This window comes from Papio anubis, chromosome 8 (genome assembly GCF_008728515.1).
Source record: "Papio anubis isolate 15944 chromosome 8, Panubis1.0, whole genome shotgun sequence".
NCBI classification, from domain to species: domain Eukaryota; kingdom Metazoa; phylum Chordata; class Mammalia; order Primates; family Cercopithecidae; genus Papio; species Papio anubis.
In genome coordinates this window covers 75007595-75029328 of record NC_044983.1, presented here as the reverse complement: position 1 = coordinate 75029328, position 21734 = coordinate 75007595, and the positions used below count along the sequence as shown (strand labels likewise).

The 21734-nt window shown below is 37.1% G+C and overlaps 1 long non-coding RNA gene across 2 annotated transcripts in view; it reads left to right on the top strand.

The window, feature by feature from the left end:
* Nucleotides 1-21734, top strand: part of LOC110743967 — a 33891-nt gene that overhangs the window by 7898 nt on the left and 4259 nt on the right. The window contains exon 2 of one of the 2 annotated variants that reach the window (XR_004185859.1): nucleotides 17244-20197. This is a non-coding gene — a long non-coding RNA (uncharacterized LOC110743967). Of the gene's footprint in view, nucleotides 1-1480; nucleotides 1721-17243; nucleotides 20198-21734 lie in introns of those variants that run through there. The other variant, XR_002523869.2, reaches the window with a different exon arrangement.

The window sequence follows — 21734 nt, the reverse complement described above, 5'->3', positions numbered from 1 at the left end:
ATGCAGTTATCCAGGTTAGAAACATTGTTTTTATGTTGTCTTTTTCCTGTCTCCTACATCCAATCATTGTGTATTCCTGCCCATTTTTCTCCTGAATATTTCTTGAATTTTTCCCATTTCCTTTGTTTCAACTACTACTACCTTATAGAGATAAATCACTTTTATCACTTATCACTCATCGTCATCTCTGCCTGGGTTTGTCAATAGATTTCTGATTGTTTTTTAAACCAATTTATTCCCCACACTACTTTTGAAACCACCTCCATGTGATACATAACTTGTCTGCTTAATGCTAATTAGCAACAGGATAATGCCCCACTTTCTTAACATGGTACTTACATCTCTTCATGATCCGACTTTTACCTATGTCTCCAGCTTCAAATTAGCAACAGGATAATGCCCCACTTTCTTAACATGGTACTTACATCTCTTCATGATCCGACTTTTACTCTATGGGTGTATTTGTAGCCTGTGTGTGGGTAAAACGGGGTTCATGTGTCAATGCATAGTAGTGCCTCTCTTCCACTCGAGGTGTACCAGGTCCACCCCAACGACCTGGCCCTTCTCTGAGCCTCCTGCTCTTCACCAGGTCCAGTTTCTCCTGGAGCCTTTTCTGTGAGGTGGGTGGGGTATTATCTTTGTCAGCAGCAAGGTTATAGTGTCCACTCTAGGTCATCTGCTGCCAGGGCCCAGAGTTGAGGTTGAGGGATGTAGCATAGATTGATCAATAGTTGGGCCATTTTTTTCTACTATTCCTGAACTTGTGAAGAAGACTGATTCCTGATATCTGTTCCCTGAGTCCATGCTGACCACTTCACACCCATGCCAGAAAACGATTTATATTAGTCTGCTCAAGCTGCCATAATGAAATATCACAGACTGTGTGGCTTCAACTACAAAAAAATTGTTTTCTCACAGTTCTGGAAACTGGATAGTTTAAAATCAAGTTTTTGGCAGAGTTTGGTTTCTAGTGAGGGTTGTCTTTCTGGCTTGCAGAGAGCCACTTAGTCCTTAGGTGGTTTTTCCTTTGAGAGCACAATCTCTCCAGTGTCCCTTCTTATAAGGAGCTAATCCTATTAGATCAAATTCTACCTTTATGAGCTCATTTACCTTTAATCACCTTGTGTCCCTGTAGGCCTATTTCCAAATACAGCCACATTGGGAGTTATAGCTTCCATGTATAAATTTTGGGGGGATACAAACATTCAGTCCAAACACAACCAATTTTCATAAGTCTGTGGAATGGTAATCACCAGGCTGAGCTGGAATGACAGCTGACTTGTGAATGCTGCTGAAATCTGCAGTGGAGGCAGGTCAGGCTCTGGGCCTCAAATGTAGCGAGACGTAAACTTTCAACTAGTAGTGAATGTTGGGTAGGAGAGAGGAAGGTATAATTTGGATTTCATGACCTACGTAAAGTTATATTCCTGTTCCAACTTTTTGTTAACTGTGACTGGGCTCCTTATTTACTTCCTTGTAGGTGTGGAAACGAAAAGGCCCAACTTTTTAATGAATGGCTCAAGAACTTTCTCACATCTCTTCTATATTGTAGTTACTATACCAGCCAAGCAGATAGATCACTTCAGGTTCTTTAATATACAACTAGATCTGCATTAAGAAAATGAAATTAGAGGATTTGATACTAGAGAAGCAGATCTGGACAATGGATCTAAAAGAAAGTGCCAACTAGGCTGGCCTCTCACCTAATTTGGAAAAAAAATGTATAAAGTACATGGAATCAAGTAAGAACATCACGATATTTCTCTTATAGTTTGTAAAATGCAAACTAAAGTGTTTTACCCTTTTTAAAACCAAGATAATTATTTTCTCTTTTCTCTAATGTATTTAGCAGTAAGATGCTTATAGTATTTTAATGATTGAAATTCATGGTTTAATTTCTCATGCAAAGTCATGTTCTTTGAGTCTTACTGTTTATTTGTCTTCAGTTTTGTTTTGTGAACAATCATAATCTTTTCTTCCTCCCACTCTCCCTCCCTCCCCCTCCCCCCTTCCTTCCTTCCTTCCTTCCTTCCTTCCTTCCTTCCTTCCTTCCTTCCTTCCTTCCTTCCTTCCTTCCTTCCTTCCTTCCTTCTTTCCTTCCTCCTTTCTCCAGTTTCCTTACTACCTCCCTTCTTCCTATCTCTCTTTCTCTTTCCGTTCTCTTTCTTTCCTCTTTCCATCTCTCTCTTCCTCCCTTTCTCTTTTTACAAACTCGTATTTGTCAGTTTTTGATTTTTTTTAAAAAATAAAAGCTTTTAAGGAAATGATCAACTAATATCATTTGAAGTCTAAGTTCATGCTGTCTCTTGATATTTATTTAGGTATTTCTGCATTGTCATTGAAGGCTAATACGTTTTATAAGTTTTATATTTCTGATTCTTAAAGTTTAGGGGTGAGGGCACACCCTCAAATTGGGGTTTTTGTGATGCATTATGGTGGTGAGGGGGCCAATGTCAAATCCTTAATGCTTAATTTGGAAAAGGATTTGAATGTAAAGGCTCTTGAGGGTAAATGGCTTATCTTCTTGTCCTTGACAAATGATATGAGAAGTGAAGTGATCTAGAGTTACATTTGTCAAGCTTTAATGTACATATAGAATACTTAGAGGTCTTATTAAAATTTGGACTTTGATTCTGTAGATCTGGGGTGAGGGCCAGGAATCTTATATTAGTCAGGGTTCTCCAGAGAAACAACCAATAAGATAAACACAGAGACACACAGACACACGCACACTCTCTCACACACACACCCACACACACACATATACACACACACATATAAATATACATATATAAAATGTAAGTTAAAATGATATACATATTTATTTATTTAGAATAATTGGCTCACACCATTATGGAGGCTAAGAAGTCCATGATCTGCCATCTGCAAGCTGGAGACCCAGGAAGCTTGTGGTGTAACGCAATCTGAGTCTGAAGGCCTGATAATCAGGGAACTGATAGTGTAAATCTCAGTCCGGGGACAGGTGAAGATGAGGGGAGATGTCCCAGCCCATACAGTGAGACAGAATAAAAAGAGGGAAAGCATTTCTTTCACCTTCTTCTACCTTTTGTTCTACTTAAGGCCTCAATGAATAAAGTGATGCCCATCCTATTGGGGAGGGCCATCTACTTTCTGAGCCCACTGGGTTCGAATGTGAATCTCATCTGGATATACCCTCACAGACACACCCAAAATAATGTTTTATTTGGGCACACCATGGCCCAGTCAATTTGACTTGTAATTAACCATTAGAAGTCTGCATTTCTACCAGCCCTCAGGCGCTGCTGATGGTTGTGGACCGTGGATCACATTTAGAGGAATAAGGCTCTAGAGCCCTGTTGTCTAATAGGGTAGCTCCTAGTACATGTGATTAGTTAAACTACAATCAGTTAAAATTAAAATGAAAAATAAAAATTTCAGTCACACTAGCTATAATGCAAGGGCTCAACAGTCACGTGTGAGTAATGGCCACCATACTGAATATTTCCATCAAGGTAGAAAGCGCTACTGGACAGTGTTGCTGTGGAGAAAATAATGTTACATGACATACTAGAAGATTCATGCCCAAATCTCACTTTTGTAACTTACTAGATTTATCAATATTAGATTTCCTACCTATAAAGGTGTATTTCCTCATCTGAAAAGTGACAATAATAACGATAACTTCCTCAGAAGGTTTGGGAACACTTGAATAAATTAGTTAGCAAAGTGATTGGCATATTATAGATGCCCCATAAACTATATATCTAGTTGTTAAGAGATACTGCAGCTCTGGAGCCAGACCGTGTAGGTTAGAATCTTGATATCTTGATATTGCCACTTACTGCCTCTGCGACCTTAGTTAAGTTACACAATGTCTTTGAGTTGCAGTTGCTTTATCTGTGAAATGATTATAATACTAATAACCTACAAGATTTTTAAGAGCATGGAATATCTGAATATATGTAAAGCTCCTTGAACAGTTAGTTTCTGGAATATAGTTCTAGAAACAGGGAAGAGCAAGAAGAAATAAGCAATGAAGTGTTTTTGACATCTAGACCATTTAGAAAGGGCATTCTTAATTCAGAGAATTTGTAGATGGGTTTCAGAGAAACTGTGTGCTTTCTGAATTTAAATCAATTAAAATGCATATGTATTATGTGCATTTTTCTGAATTCCTGACAGGTCTGAGATAAAGAAAAAAGGAAAGTTTCTGTTTTTAGAAGGGCTTTTATAACTGAGAGAGCCCTTTATTCAAAAACCACTTCTGGTCAGCAACTCAACCTCCCTGATGACTTTTCTGAGAGTAGAGTTTGTACTTCGATTTGGGGTTCTGAGGGCTATAAGAAATTTATTTTCCTGGAAATTAGAAATTTTGCTTCTGTTCTTTGCACGTCAGTTTCATCATCTGTAAACTGGGGTTATTGGATTGGAGGATTTTTAAATAACACTGGAAATCTGACATGTGTTATGACTCTAATGCAAATGAAGTGCTGTTAGTAAAATATTCACTATATCAGGAAATTTGGACAGATTTAAAGTAAAAGCTTGACCAACATGGCTTTATCAAATCTCTTTAACATTAAACAGAAAACCTATAGCAAGGAGCTCTCGAAATGTTACCAGATCTCTGAGCAGGGAAGCGCTGCTTGCTGCCTAGCAACCTTTGAGGCTGTAGAGTGCAAATAGAAAACTGCAGGACAGCTGAACCAAGCAGCTTCAAGAGGAGCCATAACGAGGCAGCTCGGTCTTTTCTGCAGAAGGGATGCTTTAGGATACAATAAAGCAGTGCTTAGACAATGCAGCAGAGTTTTGGGTGTGGTCAAAATCTCTGTTAGCCACACTGAGTATACAATAAACGGAAGTGTGACATCCTTTTTAGAACAAGTAAATCTGAAATAATTGGAATCTAAGATTTATAGTAAACAGGGACATCTCTGCTATCAATAGCTTCAGCTTTAAATAACTATTTACACTTATGTGATTTTAATCATTTTTGCCACAAAACATTTGTACATAACAACAACCAATTCTTTTTCTTTCGAACTCAAAGATCTACGAAGTACATACTTTTTTAAAATGATAAGTTTAAGTATAAAATTGCTAGAGACCACATCCTGAGTAATCTTATGAAAAAATAAAATATTTTTGATTTATTCTCTTTTTATTCACACTTGTATGTGCCAAAACATTTCTTCACATCCCAGTATGCTTTCTTAAGACACGATTTGTTTTTGTTCCTGCTAACATTTCCAAATAAGAGTAAAATTCATCATAGTATAAAAAATGCAGGCAATCTAATTATTTTCTAATCTAGATGAAATTTGTAAACCACCTATCATCTGCCAGTCCTATCATGGTGGAATATTTATATATGGTTCAAAGGAATGGGAAGGAAATTGCTGCTTTCAGGATCTTTCTGGTTATCTAGTTTATTTAGAATTATTCTCATGTTCTCGTCATGATTTTATTCTCAGCTAATGTTACTGACCCAAATATTTCTAAGTGACAGATTGTTCTGTCTTAGGCATGAAATGTAAATTGCTTTCTCTTGACTGTCTGAGTCAGGAGTCACATAAAATCTTTCCTGGAACTCTGATTAAGACGGTAGTTGTCATCCATCTCTGACTCGTATGTAGTGTGTGTTTGCCTTTCATTTGACCTCTGTTCTAGTTAGATTCAGGATCTTTTTTTTTTTTTCTGAATATTACTAATAATATCTTTAGTTTACTAATACATATCAATCATAAGCTGACAACAAGGGCCAGAGTAATTAGAGGATGTGCAGAGAGCTCCCCAATTCCCTGACAGTAGCACATATTTCTCCAGAGCTTTTGGAGTGGGAACAAAGAAAAGGAGGTCAGTATTTAACAATGTAAGGAGTGTACAAAAATAGAAAAGTTTCATCTTGGTTAATTTTCTTCCCTTACCTCTACCCGGGGAATGGGTTGGATGAAAAGAGATTGCCTCCAAATACTTTGAGATTCATTACTTTAACAGCACAGACAACTAAACCTAAAGGTTTTAAAAAGCCACACTGTTGTGACTACAGTGTGAGAGTTCTTTGGGGCCAAATTCTGTAGTTTCGGTAAAGCTGAAGGTATATAGTCTGATCTCTTAGAGACATCCTAGCATGATAATTAAGAGTATGGACTTTGGAGTCAACAGATTCGGTTCGAATTCTAGCTTGTTTTGACAAATTACTTAACCTTTGTATCCTAGGTTTCTCTTTTATTAAAAGGGTGCTATGACAATTACTTACTGAAATTGCATGGATTAAGTGAGATAGTGATCATAAAGTACCCAAAACAGTGCCTGATCTAAGATAAGCATTCTTTAGGTGGTAGATGTTATTAAAAATAATGTAACTAAAAACTTTCTTCTGGAATGAATCCAGTATGAAACTGTCGAATAGCAAAACCCCAGTAAAATTAGCAGTAGACAATATTTAATTACAGCTGCTGGAACCAAAGAGGAATAAAGTGTGACAAGGAAACAATTGTGAAGGAGGCATTGGTGATGAGTGAGAGATTTTTTAGAGTAGTGTCCAAAGAGGATTTTTTCCTTTCCAGGGGCCCCTAACCAACCCTGCTCTTCTCTCCAGCAGTACATGCAGCATCCTGTGGTAGACATTACCCGAGGGGGACATGCAGTGCTGCAGATGTACCTTTATCACTTCAGCATTGCATACATCATAACAAACGTAGCTACAATAATGAAGATCAAGACATGACAAGTTAAAGATTGCACACTGAGCAGTTAGAGAAGAAGAAACAAATACATTTCACAATAAGCACAACAGCTCTGATTTAATGAAGTAGACCAGCATGGGTCAGCTTGGGACACAGATCAACATGGAATGAGGAAGCAGATGAAAACAATGACTCAGAGCAAGAGTTATGAGAACAAACTAGAAATGACTAAGCTTGGCTTTAGTGATGAATGGATACTAGCTGTAATTGATGAATGCAGAGTAAAAGGATGTAGTTTAATCCATAATGCAGATGAAATTCTTCTCAAGTGGTTCTTTTCCTTACTTTTTAAAATATCTCAAGTAGGTAATTCTGTAGGCTCTTGAGTGAAGAAATACTATCAAACTCCTCCTTGTTTTCTTTTTCATATTTTTTCCTAAGGAGGAAAAGTACTTGATAATTTGATACAAATTATGAAAATTATGAATAAATGAAATTATTTGAAATGTACTTAGTAGAAGGTAAAATCACTGAAGTAAAACACAAGTGGTTTAGAAAAACTGACTGTGGTCCTGTGTCCACCCCAGTTCATCATAGTTCCCTTCTCTTGGATTTTAAGAAAAAAGTTCCAGCTAACAATTTGCTGTTACACTTATTTTCTTTGCCAGATATTTCTCTTAGAGACTTTTTGGGTAGGCATGGCTATGTCCTCGGGACAAATTCAAATGTGGACTGCCCTGGCCACAATACACCAAAATAGCATTGTAATCTCATCTCAGTTATAACACAGTTATGAGAATGGTTCAAACCTTTATTCAATTTTTGGAGGATAATTCTTTACACTGAAGATGGTTGGAAAGGCATATGTATAAAAATAAATGAAAGCTGCATTTCCTTACTGTGAGATGGAATACAAATAGAAGTACTCTCAGTGTGAACTTGGTGTTAGGCAATGCTTGAGCAAGAACATTAATCAGGACTTTTGCACACTATTGTGACTTTCAGGTGAGATTTAAGAATCTCTTTTTATCATAAGAACACTACTTTGTTTTCTGAGAATATCTCATGCTTCTCTTCTTCTACCCTGACTACACAGCCTTAAATCCAGTCTCGGCCTCTTTCTTCACTGACAGTTGCTACAGAGACACCTGCTGAAGGATTGCTTAGAAGGAGTTGAGAGCTTGTAAAACCTATTTGAGGATTTATCTCTCTTCTAAATGGAAGCATTTTAAAAAATATTGGCAATGGCCGGGCGCGGTGGCTCACGCCTGTAATCCCTGCACTTTGGGAGGCCGAGGCGGGCGGATCACGAGGTCAGGAGATCGAGACCATCCTGGCTAACACGGTGAAACCCCGTCTCTACTAAAATACAAAAAATTAGCCGGGCGCGGTGGCGGGCGCCTGTAGTCCCAGCTACTCGGGAGGCTGAGACAGGAGAATGGCGCGAACCCGGGAGACGGAGCTTGCAGTGAGCCGAGATGGTGCCACTGCACTCCAGCCTGGGCGACAGAGTGAAGACTCCGCCTCAAAAAAAAAAAAAAAAAAATATATATATATATATATATATATATATATATATATATTGGCAAATGGAGGGCTTTGGGAAGATCTTTAAGCAGTTGAACAAGTATTTTGGCAACAGGAGAAAATACTAGGAATAGAAGTGTGAACTCAATATTTGTCGCTATCCTTAGAACAGTTTATATTTTTCTAAATATTGGCTCTTGACCCATTCAGGAAATCAATTTAGTGGCTTAAACTATACAATTAAAAAAAATAACATTAAATAGAAAATAACAAAAAATATCGAAGTGTATCTCACGTGCTGTTCCATGAAATTTGTTTACAATGAATAATACAGATTTCTGCTCTGTGAGTAAAAAAGTTTGAAAAGCCAACCTCCCTAAAATATATCTTTCATTAAGTTCCTCAATTACATATTCTACAACCTTAGATATGAAGCCACTTCGGAATTATGATCTACTTCCTTCTCCCTGACTTTCACTGCAAAAGAAACTCCTAAAGATATTAGATATCAGAAAGATATAGACTCTCATGGCCTTGACAATAACTCTGTTGGTTATTACAGAGAGACCAAGAAACCCATGTGGCCATTGGTAACATGGGGCTTTGTCATGGACTGAATCAGATCCCCTCAAATTCATATGTTGAAGTTCTAACCCCTAGTGCCTCAGAATGTGACTGTATTTGGTGAGGTTAGAGGTAATTAAAGTTAAATTAGGTCATTTGGATTGATCCTAATCCAATATGACTGATGTTATAAGAGAAAATTAAGACATGGACACACACAAAGGGAAAACCATTGAAGACACAGGGATGAAGACAGACATTTATAAGCGAAGGAGAGAAGCCTCAGAGAAACCAGCCATGCCAGTACTCTGACTTCTAGTTTCTAGAATTGTGAGAAAATACATTGTTGAAGCCACTTAGCCTGTGCTAGTTTGTACAGCAGTCCTGGCAAATGAATACAGCCTTAAGTAAGGCCTATTTTTATTTAACCATGGTGGCACAACTTGATCAAAAATTTGCTTTACAACTTCCTTTATTGTTTTAGCTCCTTTCATGAGCTGTGTTCCTTGGGTTTAAAAAATGTACTAGCTGATATTACTGTATTCCCTAGTCAAAGGATTAATGTTTACTCCTGAATTTAACCATGGATTGCCCAGGGCACATTTTTGAGTGTGCCAAGTTAGGATCTGAAGAGGTAACATCAACCTCGTTTTTCCAGCACTCACTGGACTTATCCAAATTGCTTGGGGTTGGCTCTCCTTTTTTTTTCTGGAAACAAGGCATTTAAAGTTATTATCTTGAATATCTTGCTTAATATGCATAGCTTTGGACTGTCTCCTTTCCCTTTCATTAGCACTTTTTCCTAACTCTAGGAGTGCTGTTTATCCATCTCTTCTTCCAACTCAGGAAGTCTATGCTTGTTTATATTTCATCCTTCACCCAAAATAGAAATTCTTGCCCGTCTGTCCTTTTAAGTATTCCCATTGCTAGGCAGATCTGTACTTTCACCCTGCGGTTCCATCCCCCCACCAACTGAATATCTTTGTAACACCATTTCACTGAGTCCTTGAAAATCCCTCTTCTGTCGTATGCAAATTTCCATCTTCAAACTCATAACATGATGCTTTTTCTCTCTTCTTGATACCACCTAACCTGGCTTTCTTGCTCACATCACAGTGAGTTTGCAGCCAGGAAGGCATATCTTCTCAGCCATGCATCCTCTTTGCTTCTTTAGTGACTTACTCACACCTTGATTGTAACACCTGTCATATTTCCATAAGTGTTTGTTTACATGATTGTGTTTCTTGTGCCTACACAGTTACTCTTTGGAAGACGGGGGTTTGTATTTAAGAACTTGGCCTTTGGAATTGGATTTGGTTTGAATTCCTGCTTGGCAACTATAAATTACATGAACTTGGCAAGTTGCTTAACTTTGATTCATCTGTGAAATGCAAATAAAAATTATACTGCTCTTTTAGGATTTGAGAATTTAATGGGATATATTAGTCAGAGTTCCCCAGAGAAACAGAATCAGTAGAATTTATATACACATACAGAAAAATTTATTATAAAGAATTGGCTCACATGATTATAGAGGCCACCAAGTCCCAAGATCTGCAGGGTGAGTCAGCAAGCTGGAGACCCGGGAGAGCTGATGGTGTAGTTCCAGTCCAAAGGCTGGAAGTAAAGACCAAGGAAAAAACAATGTTTCAGTTTGAGTCTTAAGGCAGGATAAAAGTCAATGTCTCAGTCTGAGGGCAGCCAGGCTAGAAAAGAACTATCTCTTACTTGGGGTAAGATCAACCTTTTTCTTCTGTTTAGGCCTTCAACTGATTGAATGAGGTCCACCCCCATTAGGGAGGGGAATCTTCTTTACTCAGTCTTTTGATTTATATGCTGATCTCATCAAACACTCTCACAGAAATATTTAGGATAACATTTAACCAATTATCTGGTGACCATGTGGCCCAGTCAAGTTGACATAAATAAGTAATCATTGCATGACAGTAATGACTACACTGAACTTGGCACATGGCATGTCACATAATTGCCATTCCTTCTATAAATGTGTATGGGCATTCCCATCATATCTATGTATCCCAGGTTTAGGGAAGTACCTGTCCTGTGCTTGAGAAATGTTTGTCAAATTAACGAGAAGACAAATCCCACTTCAGAATTATATTATTTCTAGCAGATTTTGTCTGAGGATAGTGTTTTAAGGTTCATCCAAGTTTTGCATCTATCAATAAATAGTCCATTCCTTTTTGTGCTGAGTAGTATTTCATTGTGTGGAGGTGTCACAGTTTGTCTAACTTGCCACTCATTAAAGGACATTTGGGTGGTTTCCAGTTTTCGCCCATTACAAATCAAACGTCTATAATAATTGTGCATAGTTATTTGTGTAAATAACTTTTAATTTCTCTGGGATAAATGCTCAAGGTTGCAATTACTGTGTCATATGGTAAATGTGTATTTAGTTTTATGAGAAACTGCTAAAGTATTTTGCAAAGTGACATTTTACATTCCCATCAGCAATGTATAAGATATCCAGTTTCTTTGCATTCTTGCCAGCATTTGGCATTATTTCTATGTTTTATTTTAGTTGTTCTAGTAAGTGTGTGCTTATATTTCATAGTGGTTTTAATTTTTGCATTTTCCTAATGGCTAATGATATGGTTTGGCTGTGTCCCCACTCAGATCTCATCTTGAATTGTAGCTCCCATAATTCCCATGTGTCGTGGGAGGGACCTGGTGGGAGGTAATTGAATCATGGGGGCAGGTCTCTCTCATGCTGTTCTTGTGATAGTAAATAAGTCTCATGAGATCTGATGGTTTTATAAAGGGGAGATCCCCTGCACACGTTCTCTCTTGCTTGTTGCCATGTAAGATGTGACTTACTTTGTTCCTCATTTGCCTTCTGCCATGATTGTGAAGCCACTGCAGCCACGTGGAACTGTGAGTCAATTAAACCTCTTTCCAGGCTGGGCACAGTGTCTCACACCTGTAATCCCAGCACTTTGGGAGGCCGAGGGGAGCAGATCACCTGAGGTCAGGAGTTGGAGACCAGCCTGGCCAACATGATGAAACTCTGTCTCTATTAAAAACACAAAAAAATTAGTAGGAGGTGATGGCACTGTAGTGCCAGCTACTTGGGAGCCTGAGGCAGGAGAATCGCTTGAACCTAGGGAGTGGAGGTTGCAGTGAGCAGAGATCATGCCACTGTACTCCAGCCTGGGTATCTCAAAAAAAAAAAAAAAAGAAAAAGAAAAAGAAAATAAAATCTTTCCTTTATAAATTATCCAGTTTGGGGTATGTCTTTATTAGCATCATGAGAACAGAATAATACAGCTAATAATTTTTTTTTTTTTTTGAGAGAGAGTTTCACTTTGACAGCCAGGCTGGAGTACAGTGGCGCTATCTCAGCTCACTACAACTTCCCACCTCCTCCGTTCAAGTGATTCCCCTGCTTCGGCCTCCCCAGTAGCTGGCATTACTGGCATGCACCACCATGCCTGGCTAATTTTTGTATTTTTAGTAGAGACGGGGTTTCACCACATTGGCCATGCTGGTTTTGAACTCCTGACCTCAAGTGATCTGCCTGCTTTGGCCTTCCAAAGTGCTAGGATTGTAGGCATGAGCCACTGAGCCCACCCATAAACACTTTTTATATGCCTACCTGCCATACATATCTCCTTTTTTGTGAAATGTCTCTTTTCCCATTTTCAAATTGAGAATTTTTTAACTTTTGAGCTTTAAGAGTTCTTTTTTTTTGTTTTTTTTATTTTTATTTTATTTTTATTTTTATTTTTTTTATTATTATTATACTTTAAGTTCTAGGGTACATGTGCATAACGTGCAGGTTTGTTACATATGTATACTTGTGCCATGTTGGTGTGCTGCACCCATCAACTCGTCATTTACATCATGTATTCTAGATACAAGACTTTTGTCTGATACAGCGCTTGCAAATATTTTGTCCCAGTCTATGGCTTATCTTTTCATCCTTTTAACATCCATCTGTTGAAAAATATTTCATTCCGTCAATGAATTTCTTTGCATATTTGTTTAAATTTCAATTTGCCATATTTGTGTGGGTATATTTTGGGGTTCTATACCAACTATATTCCATTGGTCTATATGTTGATCTCTCCACAATATCATGGCTACTGTAGTTGTATGCTAAGTCAATATCTGATAGAATGATTTGTCCAATTTTATTCTTTTTCATAATTGTTTCAGTTATTATAATTTCTTTGCCTTTCTATATGAATTTTAGAATAAGCTTGTCTACATGTAAAAAGATCTTGTGAGGGTTTTGGTAGAATTTGCATTAAACCTACCAATAAATTTGGAGAGATTTTACATCTTTGTGATGTTGATTCTTCCAATCTATGAACACAATATGTTCATTTACTTAGATTTTTTAAAATTTTCTATATCAGTATATTGTAATTTTTAGCATTCGTATCTTGTAGATGATTTTTCTTTTTTCTTTTAGGTTTTACTTATTTCATTTTCTGGATGATGATATTGTGTTTTAAATTTTGTTCCCCGCGTGTTTGTTGCTTACATATAGAAATATGATTTATATTTGTGTGTTGATCTTGTATTTTGTGACTTGCTAAACTCACAGTTTCAGGAGTGTAATAGTCAATTTTCATGCTGCTGATAAAGACATATCCGAGACTGGGCAATTTACAAAAGAAAGAGGTTTAACTGGACTCACAGTTCCACATAGTTGGAGAGTCCTCACAATCATGGCAGAGGCAAGGAGGCAAGTCACATCTTATGTGGATGGTGGCAGGCAAGGAGCTTGTTCAGAAAAACTCCTCCTTATAATAACCATCAGATCTCATGAGACTTACTATCACAAGAACAGCAGGGGAAAGACCTTGCCCCCATGATTCAATTACCTCCTACCGATCCCTTCTACAATACGTGAGAATTCAAGATGAGATTTGGGTGGGGACACAGCAAAACCATATCAAGTAGGTTCTTTTTATTTAAAATGTGTTACCTAAAAATGTGTAGATTCATTGGTATTTTGTACATAGACAATCATGTCACTTGCACATAAACGCAATTGTATTTCTTCTTTTCCAATGTGTATGTGTTTATTTGGGAAATAATATTGTTGCTCCATACAGCATAAAAATCTTTTCAAGACCCTTCTCATAACAGCTATTCCTGTTAGATAATATTAGTGTTGCCCGGTTGATGGGAAAGAGCTTCAACCTTTTGTTGTTGTTGTTGTTGTTAACTACTTTATGAGAAAAAGCAATTTCTATGGGAAGCTTAAATTGAAGAGCAAATGTCATTTACTTCTCTTTTCACATGTTTGTGAGGACAGATTTCTTGCTCTTTCAAAACAAAATCCCACCATGAGTATTGGCCTGCCCTGTTCTCACCTAGCTGCAGAATCTGAAGATTTTACTCAATCCCTGGATTAGTCCATGATCAATGTGAGCCAGGCTCCACTCAAAACATTCAAAACAGTGTCTGGCAACTGGGATTAAGATTTCTTAGCTGTGTTAGGTGCCTGTTGTCCTTCTGTGAAATTTTCACTGATCCTCCCATTCAGAAGGGTTAAGTTTTTTGTGAGTTCCCATAAAATACATAACTCCTTGAGAGCGCTTTATCACATCCTTGCTCTGTCTATCTCTCTATCAACTGAGGGGGATACCTCTTCCCTAACTTTTTTTTCACTGAGGCCGTAAGAAAGAGTTCTGTAGCATTCCTGGTTTATTTTCAAACTTCTGCTGAGATAGGAGCCTGCTCCAAAACATATACTCCTTGGCAGAGCTCATATACTTTGGTAGGTTTTTATTTTATTTCTTTCTTCTAATTGATGGATATACAAAGCTACTGGCTTATATTAGGAATGTCAGACAAAAATGATGTCCCTGAAACCAAGACTAGATTCCCCACCTGTCTACCGTCTCCATCAGGGTCATGAGGCAATGCCTCGACCATGAGATTGTGACTCTTGGAAAGATCCACTGCTCCACATCAGCTAAAGAGACACTATAATCTGGATAAGCGTACCTTCATTTTAGAAATTACTAAGTCTCAATACTTGTATATTTTCTACTCCTCCATAATTTGTCTGTGGCGTTGTATCCTCTCTCACAGATGAACAAGGGAAATAATATCTCTGCCTATTTTTGAGATTGCTGAGGTTATGGAAGTTCATTCTCCACACTTTATTAAGAAAAAATGTATTTTTTTCACTTGTAATTTTATTTATTTATTTATTAACTTTTATTTTAGGTTCAAGAGTACACATGTAGGTTAGTTATATAGGTAAATTGCATGTCGTGGGGTTTGGTGTACAGATTATTTTGTCACCCAGGTAATAAGCATAGTACTCAATAGTTAGTTTTTTGATCCTCACCCTCCTCCCACCCTCCATTCTCCAGTAGGCCCTGGTGTCTGTTGTTCCTTTCTTTGTGTTCATGTGTACTCAATGTTTAGCTCCCACTTGTAAGTGAGACATGGTATTTGGTTTTCTCTTCCTGAATTAGTTTGCTTAGATAACAGCTTCCAGCTCCAACTGTGTTGCTGCAAAGGACATGATCTTATACTTTCGTGACTGCATGGTATTCCATGATTTATATGTATCATATTTTCAGAAAAAATGTATTTAAAACAACTGCTTAGCCTGAAACAAATTGTGGGGTCTCTTATTATGGGATGCCCACTAGCTAGATTAAAATACAGTTTCCTTGTTCAAAAGAATAGTATGGACCTTAATATCTACCCAACAGTAAGGTAAATACTTAAACAAAGTGATGTATAAGACATGGTTTCAGGCCTCTTGGAGTGTGCAGTCCAATTGAGAACACAAAATGCACAAATAGAATTCATCCTGGCTCTATGATAAAGTTAATCGCGATGTAGGCCCTCTTGATGCCTTCTTAATGTTACCCTTTATTCTGGAATGTTTCTTCTGGGTAAATTTCTAAGCTGTTATTTTTTTGCTTTAGTTTTCCCTCTGTATGTACCAAATGAGTCATTTTTTAAAGTGTGACATAGTCCCATCTGGTAAGCAAGCAGATGTTGAAAGGTGGTAGGATGACCCTGCCAATCAGGAGCTCTGCAATGACTTCTCTGTCACTAGTTGTCAGTCTGTGAATCCTTTTAACTGAAAAGTCAGGATAAAAAATGACTGCTGTGTGGAGTTTCCTGTTGCTGTGTTACCACACATCATTTGCAAGTGGGTTAGCTACAGAAATGCCAGTTACCTACAAATCATTTTAGATTGCTGTGAGCTCTGGGCCAAACACCGTGAGTATCACAGAATGGACTCTCCCTCTTTTGATAACCTTGCAGACTTCAAATTACATTCCACTTCATTCAAACATTTGCCATGTGTAAGATTTTGTCCTGAGGGCTATATAAATAAACCTTACTCTAAAGGTACATTCAGTTTTGAGAAGTAACTATACACAATGAACTCTATCACAAGGTGTCATGTAGAAAGTGCCATCAAAGAGGTGCCAGCAAAAACCCATAGGGACCCAGAGGGAGAGAGATTTAATCTTGGACCTGGAGCTCATGAAGGAGGTGCTGAAATTGGAATGAATACTGTAGTCTGGGCAAGGTGGTCACAGGTATATTTTGTCAGGAGGGTTTTCCAAAACAGAGAAATAAAAGCACAGAAGTGCAGAGAAAATAGAGAATAAAAGCACCTAAGTAGGAGAGAAATGTTGCTGGGAGATGATGGGTAAGTAACTGGCTGGATTTAGGGAGCTACAGAAGGCCACTGAACATTACAGATAGTGCCTAGAAATGGGGGGTTTGGACATTGTGTGGCAAATAAAGTGTTCTTAAATAGGGGGTATGTTCATAAGTTTGCTGTTTGAAGAAAGTAACTCAGGAAGCAGTGGAGGGCATGAATTGGGTGGACAGAGAAAGACAGGCTTCCCTTGGGAGCTGTTGCCTATTCATGTTGGACATAAAAGAGGCTTTCTCTGAAACAAGAGTATGAAAATAAAAAGGTGAAATGAGCATTTGAAGCTTTGGGGGTGACCAGAGCCCTCAGGTATCTTTTTTGGGGGATGCTTGGTATCTAAAAGGGTAGCAGTAAGATATTAGATCATCATTGTCTAGAAGAAATGTAATTAAGGCCACAAATGTAAGCCATACATGTAATTTAAAAATTTTAATAGCCACATTGAAAAGGAAAAAAGAATCATTTGCATTTAATTTTAATAATATATTTTAACTCAAATATTAAAATATTTCAACATGTATCAACTTAAGTATTAATAATTAACATAAACATTGATATTAACATTCAATTTAATAATTAAAAAATATTATAATTCATAACAACTAATTTTTAATGATATTTGTCTTTTTTTCTTAGCAAGTCTTTGGAGGTAGTGTGTACATTGGCTACCCTATTGGACTGCACAGCCGTATACACTTTTACTAATCTACTTAGTACTAATGTACTATCTACTTAGACGAACTGTATTAATCTGTATTAATCTACTTATCTTATTGTATCATAAAAATTTGTTTCGGTGATTTGAGCTCCTAGAAGAGTGGCCTAGTTTTATGGTGGCCTAGAGTTCATAACTCATTCTTCACATTGAGAGAACTGTGAATGGCCCTTCCTCATCCAGTGAAGCAAATGTGACTAAGAAAAGTAAAGGTGGGTATCTATTTAAAGGAAAAGCAGTCATTATATTTAAAAGACACTTACACACATATACTTATTGCAATGCAATTCACAATTGTAAAGATATGAACTCAACCTAAGAGCCCACCAATTGATGAGTGGATAAAGAAAATGTGGTATATATGTACACCATAGAATACTAGTCAGCCTTAAAAAAAGAGTAGAATAATGTCTTTTGCAGCAACATGGAGGAAGCTGGAGTCTATTATTCTAAGTGAGACCACTTAGGAACCAAACACCACATGTTCTCACTTATAAAGTGGGAGCAAAGCTATGGGTACCCAAAAGCATTCAGAGTGAAATAATGGACACTGGAGACTCAGAAAGGGAGAGGGCAGAGGGGGATGAGGGATAAAAAGTCACCTATTGAGTTTAATGTACACTATTCAAGTGACGGGTACAGGTAAAGCCCAGACTTCATCATTACACAGTTCACCCATGTAACCAAAAACCACTTGTATCCCTAAAGCTATTGAAATAAACAAATTAATTAATGAAGAAAAAGTAAAGTAAATGGTGTTTCCTTCATCCCATATTTATGCAAGGTACTCATAGACAAGGAATTGATATGGAGAAAGTTGCGTGGATCCACTAATGACAGATTCATTAGAAATACCTGTTTTCATTGTTCTAGAAAAGTTTCATATCTGAAATGTATTTCTCCATTGGAATCTCTGCTTCCCTGTCTCTCAATTATTTTATACTTTAGTTATTTTAGACACATACCCTTGCCCAAAGGTAATTTAGAACCTAAGCTAAAACGTGTGTCAGATGACTTGAAATTGTGCTTGCACAATGAAGGGAAGTCCTTCAGCAAAATAGTAATTGAGGAAAAGAGGGTCGTGTTAACAAGAAAGAAGGCAGTAAACACTATTCGAACATCCTGTAAGGTACATTATGAATATACCAAAACTCTAGAATGTGGCCCTGTGTCTAGTACATACTGGATGTTTTTTCCTATGCTATCTCATTTAATGATTCTTCATGACCAGATGAGACTCAGAAGAGTAAATAACTTGCTCAGGGTCACAGAACAAGGTGCAGGTCTTTCTTGGTCTACAACCCACACTCTCCTTGCTCTACTACATTTTCTCCTTCCAGATGATCTAGGAAAACATGCATAAGAAAGTGAATCTGAACATACTTGGAGAGCTGCAGCATTAGTAATATTTTCTTATTCTGGATGCCTGATGCACAGCATATTTTTAAGATATTGTGTTCAGGGTCCAAAAATATGAAAGGAAAAGACACAGACATTTTTTATAAATGAATAGGGAATGAAAGATGGTGATTTCAGGTTATATGGAAGACAGTGACAGAGACACTGGGAGCCGGGAGGTGTTTCTGTCATATCAGGAAAAGAGTCAGAAGTCTGTAAAAGGAGAGGGAATTACATAGCTGCCAAAAAACACTGAAAAGAAATGGGAGTGGCAAGTTTCAGGATTTTTTATTTTTTCGGAAAACTTATGGCTCAATAAGATCTAATTTATTAATTTTCTCATGTCTACTATATTAATGCTAATATTTCAGTCTGCACCTATGAATATTTCATGGAAACAGCGGCTCTGATACTTTAGAATTAAGAAAAGTAATTTGGAGGTTTCCTAGGCAATGAGTGAAAATGAGAGGAATGCAATATAACAATAGAACACAACTTTCCATAGCTGCTGAAGAATGATAAACTATATAAAGATTTTTCTTCTGTAATAAAATATTTTATGTCAACACATCTTTCACACAGATAAATGGGTAGATAGAAAAAAAAGGATGGATGCAAATAAAAATCTGCATGAAAAGCAAACAAAATTAATTCCACTCCAGGAAGTATAACTTATTGTACAAACAAAATGATACGAAATGGCATCCAAAAATATTACTGGAAGTTTGAGATTAAATGGAAAGTAAACATTTAATTTAATTGTCATACATTATTATCGAAATTATTTTTGCATTAAAATGTGTGTGGTTTAATGAGTTCTGGTTATATTTACCAATGACTTCATTTGCTCTTCAGATCATTTCAAGTTATGGAATTTTATTGTGGCTATTTCCCCAAATTTAAACCAAGGTCTTTTTAGATTTCTAACATTTGGAAACTTTGATTCAAAATTGTAAATAACATAGAAGTGTAATTTAAAAAACAATAGAAATGTGGTAAAGATGACATGATATAATGTGGATGTAGCAGAAAAATTCCCCATGTGTTTGCCACCTACAACTCTGTTAAGTAAACTCTTAATATACTGGAAGGTAGCAGATATCAGAGAAGAAAGGGTATTCCTGAGTTGGATGAAGAGTGAACACTGGAAAAGTAACTCATTATCTCTGAATAGGAGTCATATCAGTCCCCTTTTGTTTATCTTTCTAGTACAGTTCAGGAATCTATAGTGTGACCTCCTGATATTCTTTTGTTTGGAACAATTTATTCTAGAACAAATTTTGTACTCTAGTATCTTAAAAATGGGCAAATAGGCATAGAACATCAAAAGAGAGACATTCAGAAGGAATAAAGAAAGATGAGTCAGTTGGTATGAGCTTCAGGGAGTCTCTTAGAATTAAATCAGTTCTCCCTGAAGTACCAAAGGCAAGATAGTGACAACATAATTAGAGCTTAGCAGTAAGAATGGGCTCTAAATTTGGTGTTTACCAGGAGACACCTTTCTCCCTTGGGCTCAATCTAATTTTCTTCTAGAAAAAAAGCCAGTTTAAGGCACTTTGTGAAAGATCCACCCTCTTGGTTTTCTCTTTCATTCTAGAGTGAAGAACTTGTGAATTCTGAGGAAAAAGAAAATCTAAAGTATGTGAGGTAATTTTCCCCAAAAGATTGAATGAAAATCTAGAATTTGAAAGATAATAATAGAATTTCTTTTGCTGATAAGATTTCCTGCTTTTCTGTTACCTCTACCTTCTTTTCTTTCTCATTCTGTAAGATAAATGAAAAACCAAAACAACAAAAATACCTCATTTGCAGTATTGTAATGGTCTTAGTCTTTTAAAAAATTATGGAATATTTGAAATTTATAGAAAAGTATAGAGAATAATATTATAATGAACTTGCATTTAGCTACCAAGTATTTTTCAAATACTCATATTCTGTCATATTTCCCTTTAATGAAATCATAAATTTTTGAGAAATTTAAGCCTCCTGGATACCCTTCTGTGATTCCAGCCCCGTTCTTCCCAAAGATGAAGTCAACTATCGGTAAATTTTATATTTAGGTTCCTATGGAGGAACTCTATGAGCAGAATTACACATGCTGCCTTTGGGTAGGCAGATTGGTAAGCTTCAGAGTAGAGCACATTAAGTTGGAGATATAGGTCCCCTCGTGCAGAAGGGGTTCTACTTCTGGACAGAAGCCCAGAGAAACTCTTGTTTCCGTGTGCAAGGAGACATATAGAGTTCATTGTAGCATTAAGTGTGTAAAGTGGAAGTAGAGAGAAAAGTTAAAAAAGTATAGAAATGTATCTTTAGGATAGATGTAAACATTTTGTCTAGCTGTACGTTTTCTAGGCTTTATAACAGTTGGTTTGATGAGCAGTAATCATACCTTCCTACTCAAAGTGTGGTCTATGAAGTACAGAAAGGACATCTTATGGGAATGCATATTAAAAATGCTGAATTTCAGGCCCCAATCCAGGTTTACTGGATTAGAATCTGCCTTTTAACAAAATCAGCAGGTGACTAAAGTTTGGAAGCATAGATCTAGAGCAGCTACTCTCAACTTCTGTGTCTCAGCAGGGGGTGTGTCATTATTAGCTGCGAGATGAATCATAAACACATTATTACCATTAATAAATAAAGTACAAACTTTTTCAAATGATTTTAAAAATAGAACCAATTTGAAGTACTTCACACAGTATCATCACTGAAACTCATGTGCATTTCTTGAGCGGGAGAATGAGAGTTGAGATGGGGCTTTTGAGACAGGAATGTGTGCCAGCACATTGCAAACATGTGAGCTAGTGTGTTGGGAGATGCTATAGAGAGAACCATGTGCTTTGTGGCTGTTGGAGGGTAAGGTAGAAACTGTAATAGAGTTACAATCCCAAGGAATAGATAACCCAATACTCTTAGGGAGGACTATTCACTCATTGAACCTGTATACTTATCCCTGACACATGCCACCACCTCTGCTAGACCCCAGGAGACAGTGGTGAATGCCACAGATTCAGTCTTTTCCCAATGGAGCTTATGGTCAGTTGCTCAGGGGAGGCAAATATTCATTAAGTATTACTGTTCAACAAATTTTATGAGAAGAGAGGCATGAGTCTTATGAAGACAGAAAGAGAGAGAGAGAGAGAGAGAGAGAGAGAGAGAGATGATTGATAGGATGGATCAATGA